Source organism: Malus sylvestris, chromosome 6 (assembly GCF_916048215.2).
Source record: "Malus sylvestris chromosome 6, drMalSylv7.2, whole genome shotgun sequence".
In the NCBI taxonomy this organism is placed as follows: Eukaryota; Viridiplantae; Streptophyta; class Magnoliopsida; order Rosales; family Rosaceae; genus Malus; species Malus sylvestris.
In genome coordinates, this window is record NC_062265.1 from 21,595,943 (window position 1) to 21,609,710 (window position 13,768).

A 13,768-nucleotide genomic window follows, 5' to 3' on the forward strand; every position below is an offset into this window, starting at 1 on the left:
TGAAATTCTACCAATTGCTATACACTATTTATGAAACTGGACCAAGAACTAAGCCACTATTTATGAAAGTGGACCAAGAACTAGGCACTATTTATAAAACTGGATCAATAGAGACACTATTTCTAAAACAAAATCAATAGGTAGAAACTATTTATGAAACTAGACTAAGGATGAGACACTATTTAAGAATTTGAACCAAGAACTAAGCATTACTTATGAAACTGGACTAACAAATAGACACTATTTATGAAACCAAACAAAAAATTAGGCACTATTTCTCAAACTGAACAAATAGGTGAATACTATTTATGGAATTGGACTAATAAAGAGATACTATTTATGAAACCCTACCAATTATTGTACACTGTTTATGAAATTGGATCAAGAACTAGACACTATTTATGAAATTGTACTAATTCCCATACAATATTTATGAAACTGAACTAATAATAAGTACACATTATTTATGAAACTAAACCAATAAATTTACGAGCTAAAGCATTGGCAGATTAAAAATATGTTATGAGTTAAAGGATTGGTAAACTAAAATATATTTTCATTTTCAATGCTAGAGAACATGTGTCTGTCACATGCTTGATCTTACACAAGTACACTTTCAAGCTCAAGAGGTGTATACAAATACAGGTGTGATATCTACATACCACATTTTACTTCTCACATACCTTTTTAATTTTCGACCGTCAGATCGGATGAATTGAAGAAGATCAACGGACAAAAATTATCAAATGGTGTGTGAGAAGTGAAATGAAGTGTGTGGATAGCATACCCCTAGAAATATATGCATTGGATGTAATAAGCAACTGAATGTAAACAATTTTTTCTCAACTTTACAGTGATATATATATATATATATATATCTATATATATTCTTCTGAATCTCCTAAACAAATTGTTCGTTTCCATTCAGGAGTTTGGAATCCGGCACAAACTAATTATAGTACTATTAAGAAAGAGATATTATCTATTGTATTATGCATTAGTAAATTTCAAGATGATTTATTAAATCAAAAATTTTTTGTCAGAGTTTATTGCAAATCTGCAAGACATGTTTTACAAAAAGATGTTCAAAACATTGCATCCAAACAGATTTTTGCACGATGGCAAGCCATATTAAGTATTTTTTATTTTGAAATTGAATACATTAAAGGCAGCCATAATTGCATCCCAGATTTTTTAACAAGAGAATTTATGCAGGGGAAAAAGGTCTGGAAACAACAGTGGCCAGAGAAGGTTTTCAGCGACTCTTCCACCTCCACCACCAGTAAAACAGGAATTTATTCCCGATTCCTCATCGGTCCAAGCCATTACCAACAAATTTACTCCCCTAGGATCAACTGTAGGTCAATTCCAACCAAACTACCAAACACCTAGCCAGTCCTTATGACCCGTATCATCAATGCCATCGCCTTCAACCCCCAGAACACCTAGCTTTGCTAAAACATATCCCTATATCAAGAAAAATCCAATGGAATACCTTTTCAACATCCCTAACCATATTGACAGAAAACAAGCCCAGAAAAAATAGCCAAAACAATCTTACCTCCAAATTTCCATCATATTCTAACTGAATTTTTCAAAACTCTCCAATATTACCAAGCAATTATCAGTGAGACCGCAAGTATTGCTATCAAACCCATTTACAGTACCACCCATCAAAACAAAATCCTTTACCATTCACTCCATATTGGAAAATTCCTTACAGAACAAGAATGGGGATTCCCCCTCTATCACACCAAACAACTTCACACCCAAAATGTTTTACTTCCCAACAACAAATATGGTTATTTTGACTATATTCAAGCATGGACCAATATATTTTTACACCAAACATCTGACTTTAGTCACTCTTGGTTCATCACATTTGATAAAAGTTTCAGGTTACATTTCCCAGCATGGTTTCCCAGCTGGTGGTCAGCTCACCACCTAACAGCCAGCTTACTACCTGAAGATCTTAAGCAAATTTTATCATCTGGTTTCCAGAAGAAGTTTGATCGAAGCCATTTCGACGATAGAATTACTCTTCTTCCGTTGTTCATGGAAAATACAAGGTCTCTTAGATCATGAAATGGACTTATAAGATTGAAACAGGTCAAGTTTACAGAGCCTGGTGGGTTAAATGGTGGAATAAATTTGATTACGGAAAAATTATCAGTTTAGTCTCATTGGAATTTCCAATTGAACCTGTTCCAATGGTATCTCCATCAACAACAATAACAAAGGCATTGCCAGAAATCCCAGAAAATACCCAATCCTTCATGCGCAGTGAAGACAAAGACCCAAGTTCAGATTCTTCAGATGCTTCGTCACAACCAACTAAATGGGCAGATTACTCGCCAGATTCTCAAGACCCGTTTGATTTGTAATTTTCAAACATGTAATCATTTGTAATCATTTTAAAGGTTTTTACCCATGTTAATCGCACAGTAGAAGCCATGTGAATTCCACATAAAGTAGCATCAACAGTAGCAGTAATCATTCCGACAAGACACTCCTCATGAAAAGTAAAATCACTTTTTACTATTCATCCATCACTCCAGACAACAGCAGTGTGAATCTACAGTAAAAACATCATCATTCGCCAGTGTTTACAGCCTTTGCCACATGCAAATGACAGAAAGTAGCGGGATTCTCGGATCTCAATTATCAGACCTCTTCCTACAAAAGAAGAGCTCATGCACAGAAAGAAGGGACTCTAGTCAAACAGCTGAGACTTCTACGAATTCTCTCAAGAATATAAGCCATTATTCAGCTCCATTCCACAACCAGATAAATTATCAAACACTTGTATTTTACTTTTCTATCAAGGATGCCTGCAAGCACCTCTGTTTTCTCTATCAATCGTCAGTAGAAAAAATTGTAAGTTAGTTTACAATTTGAAATAAAATTATTTTCAAATCTATACTTGCATTATTAGTTTTAATTCATCAATTTCATTATGAAGAATATTTGCATAACCACTGATTTTGAATGACACAAAATTCTTACTTAGAGTCAATTCATTGAGTATCTCAAATTCAAGATAAATACCGATCAATCATTCATTCAATTCTTTTTATTTGTTTATCATAGTTGGTTCCAAATTTGTTATGGTACTGATGATAATAATCCAATTCCATACTCATCTTATCAATATGATCATTACTGCCCCCATTCTTACTGTCCTTATCAAACATTCCACCAATAATTATCTACTTATAAGCTTTCACCCCTATTTGGTATCAGAGCCAAGTGAGTGGAAATTGCATTAGCATCTTCTTAATCTGCAAGTCAGATTCATATTCAAGCTTTCAGTTTACAGTTTATCTTATCTGTCGGTTCTCATAGTCATTTGTTCAATTCCCCAACCAAACGGTAAGGCGTGTTCCAAACAATAAGACCCAAGAGAGGCATGAGCGGATCGCATGAGCGGGGAAGGAGTATAGCTAATTCACGAGGAAGATGAATTAATATAAGTTTTCAATATTTTGTTTGTTTGATTGTGAATTTTAAGAGTAGATTATTTAGATCTAATTCAATGGCCATCTCTAGCTCTAGGTCCAGTTTAGGAGCAATTCCTGATATTGTTAATGAAGAATAAAAACTTGATTTTCAAACTGATGAAAGTATTGATTTTGGAGATTGGAATATCCCCAAGGTTTCAAGTAAAAATATTTATAAAAAGAAATGGTCAGTAGCCTCATTCAGAAGTGAACATCACGTCAAGACAGTTGAAAAGGCTTATGCTCTTAGTAAAGAACATGAGACTTGTCAATTGTTCTCCCCAGAAAAAATCAAATCTCATAGAAAAGATGGTCATAACTACATCCACATTGGCTTAGTTCAAATAGCCATAAAACCTTTAACACGTAGAGGCCTTAACACCTCTATTTTGTTATATCTCCGAGATGCTAGATTCACTAATTTTAGTGATAGTATACTTGGAATGATCGAGTCAAGTTTATACAATGGACATATCCATTTGGATTGTTTTCCAGACCTCACCATAAGTCTTTCAGACCCCCACATGCTAAAAGCACTCACATTAAACATTAAAACTTCAGGATATCAAGTCCTTTAAGGAACACAACCATTGACCTTAATTTATCGAGTCTACTACAAAGTCACTGGCACAAACATGAATTTTCAGGCTTTGACCAAAAGTCCGAGAGATCATACACTTTTAATCCAAACCAATCAAGAAAATGCAAACATTAAAGTTCCTAGAATCATTAGGTGGTCAGATATCAGTCTACCTTCAGATTGGTGTTTGATTAATGAAAGTCGGCTAGTAAGCATCCAGAACAGTCTAGTTAATTTAGACAACATAGAATAATATTTTGACGGGACAATCAAAATCAATTTTGATCGTCCAGCCAGAAGATCTTGTGAGTTCATTCACTCACATAAATTATTTGCTCTTTGCAAAAATTCTTTTTCTGGATCCATGCCAATCGATAGGATGGGTCAAGATCAAGAGTTAATCAATTCATTAACCAATAGGAAACTAAAAGCAGTAGACACCAATTCATTTGTTACTCAACAAGAATTAATCAATGATTTGATTAATATCAAGTTAAAATCAATAGAAACAACCTCTCAGGTCACTCATCTGGTTTACCAACCCCAAGTCCAAGATCAAGGAGAACAAACTTCTCATATAGAATATGATTTTGACGCAGATCAGATTCATCATCAACTCTTAGTTTTAAACAAACCATTTAAAAAGAACCGCAAAAGGTTCAATGCTGATATTATAGTCGAAAACAATATTCCACTAAGGAATATTTTCCGAAACAAATACACCCAAGAAGAAAAATCAGAAATTTATAAAAAAAAAAATGGAATGAATTCATGGAAACCCACAAATTTGAAGTATATTTCTTTGATTATGTAGAGAAGTACTACGAGTCTGATAAAGAACTCGAGGTAATAACCAAAGAAAATTGGCTTAAAGAAGATAAAACTATTGTCTCCTCTAGCCATCCTCCTCAAGAAACAATCCTAATCGTGAAGGGTAATACCCAAATCCCAATAACTCCTTTCAAATTCCCCAAGGAAGATTTAGGGGTTATACCAGTCATTGAACAAAACAATTTTACTAATCAAAGTCTCAATACAATTGGAAAACAATTAGATAAAATTGAAACTAAAATTGATAAACTCTCTCAACCAAAATCTTTAATCAGGGAAAAACCCTTGGTTAATTTCCCAGAATCCTTTTCAAAAGCAATAGCTTTGAAATCAACCTCAACCTCCACAAATCAAAAAATTGATCAAATGTTATTAGAATTAAAAAGGAAAAAACAGTCCAAGTCATAAATCATCATGAAGAATCCCAATCAGAAATATCCCCTACATCCTCTGAGTTCGAAAGTGATTCAGATTCTATTCGAAAAGTTGAACAAGCTTTTCAAAACCTTGAACTCAAAAGGATTAACAACAAACGTGTCAATCTAGCATCTCTTACCAAGAATTGGTATCCCAGACCTACACCTCCTGATATTCAATTTGAAGAAAGAAATATTCAAAATCAATTCTCAGTCTCTTCTGATAAACTCTATGAATGGAATATAGATGGTTTGTCAGAACAAGAACATTTTAATAAACTCCAACATATTTCTATGGTGGCTAATAGCTATATTACAAATCATAATCTCTGTCAACCTTAAGTTGTCGACCTTTTGGTCACTGGATTTACAGGAATACTCCATTCCTGGTGGGAGAAACATCTCACTGAACAATGCAGAAATGAAATAATAAACGCCGTTAAAAAAATGAAGAAGGATTACCTATTTTTGATGAAAATTTCGGACAAGGCGTCCCTGACGCAATTAACACATTACTTTTCACAATCATAGAACATTTCATAGGAACACCTAGTAATGTCACCTCTAGGATTCACGACCAACAAAGTAACTTAAGATGTCCAACCTTAAGTGACTTCAGATGGTTTAAAGATGTATTCATGTCTAGAGTCATGCTCAGAGAAGATAATAATCAACCATTTTGAAAAGAAAAATTTATAAATGGATTACCAAATCTTTTTGCACATAAAATCAGAAATGTTTTAGTAAACGAAGAAGGTGTCATACCATATCATACCCTTACTTATGGAAATATAATTAATATTATCCAGAAGGAAGACTTAAAAATGTGTATCGATATGAAAATTTCAAAACAAGTCAATAAAGATAAATCTATCGCTAAATACGAGTTAGGAACGTTCTGTAAACAATATGGATTACCTCCTATTGCTCTTTCTAATAAAAAGAAAAGGTTAGGTACCTACAATAGGTATCCAACCAGATACTCTAGTAAGAGACACCCTAAATATAATAAATACAAATATAAGAATTTTGAAAGAAATGAATTCCATGAAAAACCAAAGACTAATAAGTCAAAAAGAAAATGTTATAAATGTGGCAAATTTGGCCATTACGCCAATAAATGTTGTGTTAAGAAAACTATTAATCAATTGAAGATCTCTGAGGAAGAGAAACTTCAGTTAATCCAAGTTTTGGAATTAAAAGACAAAGACCACTATCAGTAAGAAGATGATATGGAATTATCCTCTTCTGATAACCATTCATTGAGCAATAGCTCATCTCCAGACATCAAGGTTGGATGTACAGATGCTTGTTGTAATAACAAAATTTCAATCCTTAATAAACAAGAAGAACAAGAAGATTTTCTACTTGAATTAATAAGTAAGGTTGATGACCCTGAACTCAAATCTTTTTATCTTAAGAAGATAAAGAAACTAGTTTCTCAGATGAACTTGGCAATAGCCAAATCCAATCAACTCCAAAAATCTCTCTTAGCACAACCGTAGAAGGGTTTAATAAGTCTAAGAAAGAAATCAAGATCAAAGATCTTCAATTTGAAGTAAATAAAATTAAATAAGAAATTAAGCTTCTAAAGTCTGAAAACTTAGAAGTCCGAACACAACTCAGTAAGGTTTCAACACACTTATTAGTCAACCCTTATGAAGAAGAACTTGCCTGTTCTTCCTCCAGTTCTGAGTCTGGTTCTCAATCCACAGAGAACTTAGTTTTAGTTCTTTTATACAAGATAAGAATCTAGAAATGATATTATAAAATCAAGATAATAATCGAAGATTTTCAATTAGAAGCAATTGCTTTGATTGATTCAGGTGCAGACTTGAATTGTATTCAAGAAGGGTTAATACCTACTAAGTATTTTCATAAGTCAACAGAAATACCTAGTGCTGCAAACCAGTCGCCAATGCAATTAAAATATGAAATACCTAAAGCACATGTGTGTCAAAACAATATTTGTTTTAAAACTCCATTTGTTTTAATAAAAAATATTTCTAATCCAGTCATATTAGGTATGCCCTTTTTAGCACTCATATATCGTTATAAGGTTCATCATAATATGATTACCACCAGAGTCTTAGGACAGAAGGTCACATTTGAGTTCTGCCTGGAAACAAATCTAAAAAAACTGGGACATTTATAGAAAAACAATATTTCAAAAACTATTAGTATTATCACTAATAAGTCACAATACATTAATTTCTTGAAGGAAGAAATTAACCACAAACGAATTGAAGAACAGTTAATAAATAAATCTTTGTTAGAAACTATTAATAATTTTCAAAAGAAACTTATTAATGAAGTTTATTCTGACATTCCCAATGCCTTTTGGCACCATAAACAACACATTGTTAAACTTCCTTACATAAAGGAGTTTAATGAATCTAAGATACCTACTAAGGCTAGACCAATCCAAATGAGTCAAGAAGTCATGGAATTCTGCAAAAAAGAAATCCAGGCCAATCCAAATGAGTCAAGAAGTCATGGAATTCTGCAAAAAAGAAATCCAGGAACTTCTTAATAAAGGAACCATTAGGGAAAGTAAGTCTCCATGGCCATGCCCTGCATTTTATGTTCAGAAGAACGCAGAATTAGAAAGAACCCAGATTAGTTATTAACTATAAACCTTTGAATGAGGTTTTGGAATGGATTAGGCATCCAATCCCCAACAAAAGAGATTTGATAAAAAGACTTTCTCAAGTAGTTATTTTTTCAAAATTTGATATGAAATCAAGTTTTTGGCAAATTCAAATACATGAATTAGGTTTTTCAAAACCTTTGAATGAGGTTTTGGACATTATGAATGGAATGTAATGCCTTTTGGCCTAAAGAATGCACCAATTGAATTTCAAAATATTATGAATGAGATTTTTAATCAATATAGTCATTTTTCGATTGTTTATATTGATGATGTTCTTATTTATTCAAAGTCAATAGATGAACACTGGAAATATTTACATTTGTTTGCTAGAATTATTAAGTCCAATGGATTAGTTGTATATGCTTCTAAGATCAAACTGTTTCAGACTAATGTTAGATTTTTAGGATATAATATCCACCAATCTACCATTCAACGTATCAATAGAGTCATTCAATTTGCTGATAAATTCCCAGATTAGATTACTGATAAAACTCAACTACAAAGATTCCTTGGATCACTAAACTATGTTTCAGAATTTTATCCTCATCTTCGTCAATAGTGTAAACCATTGTTTGATCGTCTCAAAGATAATCCTCTAGCATGGTCTACCATTCATACTTCCATTGTTAAACAGATCAAAACTCATGTTAAGACATTACCCTGTCTTGGCATTCCAACTCCCAACTGTTTTAAGATAGTTGAAACCGATGCATCAGATATCGGTTATGGAGGTATCCTCAAACAAAAACCTTTTTCCAAACCTCCTGAACAAATTGTTCGTTTCCATTCAAGAGTTTGGAATTCTACACAAACTAATTATAATACTATTAAGAAAGAGATATTATCTATTGTATTATGCATTAGTAAATCTCAAGATGATTTATTAAATAAAAAATGTTTGGTCAAAGTCGATTGCAAATTTGCAAAACATGTTTTACAAAAAGATGTTCAAAACATTGCATCCAAACAGATTTTTGCACGATGGCAAGCCATATTAAGTATTTTTTTTTATTTTGAAATTGAATACATTAAAGGCAACCATAATTACATCCCAAATTTTTTAACAAGAGAATTTCTGCAGGGGAAGAATATCTGAAAACAGCAGTAGCCAGAGAAGGCTTCCAGCCATTCTTCCACCACCACCACCACCAGTAAAACAGGAATCTATTCCTGATTCCTCATCGGCCTTAGCCATTACCAACAGATTTACTCCTTAGGATCAACTGTAGGTCAATTCCGACCAAACTACCAAACGGCCTAAGCCAATCCTTATGACCCATATTCATCAATGCCATCGCCTTCAACCCCTAGAACACCTAGCTTTGCTAAAACATCTCCCTATGGCAAGAAAAATCCAATGGAATACCTTTTCAGCATCCCTAACCATATTGACAGAAAACAAGCCCCATAAAAAATAGCCAAAACAATCTTACCTCCAAATTTCCATCATATTCCAATTGAATCTTTCAAAACCCTCCAATATTACCAAGCAATTCTCAGTGAGACCGAAAGTATTGCTATCAAACCCATTTACAGTACCACCCATCAAAACAAAATCCTCTACCATTCACTCCATATTGGGAAATTCCTTACAGAACAAGAATGGGGATTCCCCCTTTATCACACCAAATAATTTCACACCCAAAATGTTTTACTTCCCAACAACAAATATAGTTATTTTGACTACATTCAAGCATCGACCAATATATATTTACACCAAACATCTGACTTTGGTCACTCTTGGTTCATCATATTTGATAAAAGTTTTAGGTTACATTTCCCAGCATGGTTTCCAAACTAGTGGTCAGCTCACGGCCCAACAACTAGCTTACTATCTAAAGATCTTATGCAAATTTTATCATCTGGTTTCCAGAAGAAGTTTGATCGAAGCTGTTTCGATGACATAATTGCTCTTCTTCCGTTGTTCATGGAAACATACAAGGTCCCTTGGATCATGAAATGGACTTATGAGATTGAAACAGGTCAAGTTTACAGAGCCTGGTGGGTTAAATGGTGGGATAAATTTGATTATGGAAAAATTATCAGTTTAGTCTCATCATAATTTCCAATTGAACCTGTTCTAATGCTATCTCCATTAGCAACAACAACAAAAGCATTGCCAGAAATCCCAGAAAATACCCAGTCCTTATCAGACATTAGTCCTTCATCTTTGCTCAAGGAAAAACCAAATCATCCAGGTCCTCCAAGACATCAAGTTCGAAGAAGAAAGAGAAACCCTCACAACTCATGAAAATGGCAGATAGGCTTATAGCAGAAGCAACTCTACTGCACAGTGAAGACAAAGACCTAAGTTTAGATTCTTTAGATGCTTCGTCTCAACCAGCCAAATGGGCAGATTACCCGCCAGATTCTCAAGACCCATTTGATTTGTAAATTTCAAACATGTAATGATTTGTAATAATTTTAAAGGTTTTTACCCATGGAAATCGCACAGTAGAAGCCATGTGAATTCCACAGAAAGCAGCATCAGCAGTAGCAGCAATCATTCTGATAAGACACTGTTCATAAATAGTAAAATCATTTTTTACTATTCATCCATCACTCAAGATAACAGCAGTGTGAATCCACAGTAAAAACATCGTCATTCCCCAGCCTTTACAGGTTTTGGCACATGCAAACGACAGAAAACAGCGGCATTCCCATATCTCAATTATCAGATCTCTTCCTACAAAAGAAGAGCTCATGCACAGAAAGAAGGGACTCTAGTCGAACAGCTGAGACTTCTGCGAATTCTCTCAAGAACAGAAGCCATTATTCAGCTCCATTCCACAACCAGATAAATTATCAAACACTTGTATTTTACTTTTCTATCAAGGATGCCTACGAGTACCTCTGTTTTCTCTATCAATCGTTAGTAGACGAAATTGTAAGTTAGTTTACAGTTTGAAATAAAATTATTTTCAAATCTATACTTGCATCATTAATTTTAATTCATCAATTTCATTATGAAGAATATTTTCATAACTAATGATTTTGAATGGCACAAAATTCTTACTTACAACCAATTAATTGAGTATCTCAAATTCAAGGTAAATACCGATCAATCATTCATTCAATTCTTTTTATTTGTTTATCATAGTTGGTTCCAAATTTGTTATGGTACTGATGATAATAATCTAATTCCATACTCATCTTATCAATATGATCATTACTACCCCCATTCTTACTGTCCTCATCAAACATTCCACTAATAATTATCTGCTTATAAGCTTCCGCCCCCATTTGCTATATATATATATATATATATATATATATATATATATATATATATATATATATATATATATATATTAGTGTTCTAAAAATCGGCCTAGGCGGTGCTAGGTGGCAGTGTAGGCAGTTTGAATCTTGCAGCAAATCTTAAACTCAATGCAATTTTTGTAACAGCAGAGCTCGACGAATTTCTACAGCTCGTATCTGTGAAGATGAGGTAAGAGAGAGTCTGAAGAGAGAAAGTATTAAACATTTCAATTTGTGGTGGCGCAAGTTGGATTTGAGATCCAATTTTGAGGTTCTGAAAGTGAAAGGGCGAAAAAGAAGAATGAAGATGAGGGAAAAGATAGTGCGAAGAGAGAGAGAGAGTAAAAGATTCAATTTTGAGGTTCTGAAAGGGCAAAGAAGAAGAAACGAACTTTTCTAAGTTCAGAAGCTAGCGATGGGTTCATCTTGGGTGATGTGAAAGAGGTAAGGTGGACAACTACTACTTGAAGGGTCATCAAATGGTTTTAATTATGAAAACCACCCACTTGCGTGGGCTTTTTATATTTTGAAAAGTTTGGGATGTATATTATATGTATATAAATGTTATATAAATTATAAATTATTTAGATAATTTTTTTTCCTAGGCAAGCATATTATATATATATATATATATGTATGTATGTATGTACATAAAACCTTCACATATGTTTGTTCTTCTATAAGAAATAACATATTATTCAATAATTATTTATATCTGATATAGTAAATTTAATTAATGCATATAATATATAAGAAATTTACCTAAATTCGCATAGATCCCGCCTAGGCGCCTAGGCGCTAGGCGCCAGCCCACCACCCGACTAGCGCCTAGTGAGTGGTAATTGAGTTAGTATCTATCTCATCTTCATATTTTGTATCACTATTCAGCTCTTATTTCCAGTTTATCTTATTTGTTAATCTTCTGAGAAAATTGTTTTGCTCTCAAAGCAAACAGTAAGTCGTGTTCCAAACAGTAAGTTCATAGGGTTAGCCTGAGCGGATCACCTAAGCAGAGAGAGAGTTTAGCAGGTTTTCAAGGAAGGTAAACTTTTGATATTTCTGTGTTTTGTTAGTCTGAATTTTGTGCAAAATGAGTAGATTATTTAGATCTAATTCAATGGCCAGAACTAGCTCTATATCCAGTCTAGGAACCATTACAGATGTAGTTAATGAAGAACAAAAATTAGAATTTCAAACAGAAGACAGTGTCGACTTTGGAGATTGGAATATCTTTAAAATTTCTAGTAAAAACATTTACAAAAAGAAACGGTCAGTAGCCTCTTTTAGAAGTGAACACCATGTAAAAACAATTGAAAAAGCATATGCTCTTTGCAAAGAACATGAAACTTGCCAATTATTCACGCCAGAACAAATCAGAACCCATAGAAAAGATGGTCATAATTATATCCACATAGGATTAGTTCAAATAGTAGTCAAGCCTTTAACAAGAAGAAGTCTTAATACCTCTATTTTGTTATGTCTCCGAGATGCGAGATCCATTGACTTTAGTGATAGCATTATTGGAATGATCGAATCAAGTCTATTTAACGGACCAATTCATTTTGATTGTTTCCCAGATCTCACAGTAAGTCTTTCAGATCCCCACATGCTAAAAGCACTCACATTAAACATCAAAACTTTAGGATACCAAGTCCTTGAAGGAGTTCAACCATTCGCCTTAATTTTTAGGGTTTACTACAATGTCACTGGAACAAACATGAATTTTCAAGCCTTAGTCAAGACTCATAGAGACCACACACTTCTAATCCAAACCAACCAAGAAAATGCCAACATCAAAATACCTAGAACCATTAGGTGGTCAGATATTAGTCTACCTTCTGACTGGTGCTTGATCAATGAAAGCAAACCAGTTAGCATCCAAAATAGTTTAGTTAACTTAGACAACATAGAACAATATTTTGATGGAACAGTTAAAATCAACTTTGACCAACCGGCTAGAAAATCTAGTGTTAACCTCCATGAGTTATCTCAGTCACATAGGTCCTTAGCTCTGAGTAGGAATTCTTCTGCCGGATCCACATCTGCCAGCACGGTAGATTAAGATCAAGATCTCATTCATTCTTTAATCAACAAAAAATTAAAAGATGTATAAACAAGTTCTCAAGTCACTCATCCTATCTATCAACCCAATACCCAAAATCAAGGAGAACAAACTTCTCCAACAACATCTGACTTCGAAGCAGGTCAAATTAATTATCAATTACTAGTATTAAATAAACCATTTAAGATTCGATAGAAGAAACTCAATGTTGACATCGAAGCTATAGAAAACATTCCTCGTAAGGACATTTTTCGTAATAGGTATACAAAAGATCAAAAAATGGACATTTACAATAAATGGACCAATTTTATGAAAAAACACAGGTTTGAAGTATTTTTCTTCAACTTTGTTGAAAAGTATTACGAATTTGAAAACAAGTTAAAGGTTATCACCAAAGAAAATTGGGTCAAAGAAGATAAGACATTAGTTTCCTCTAGTCATCCCCGACAAGAAACCATTTTAATT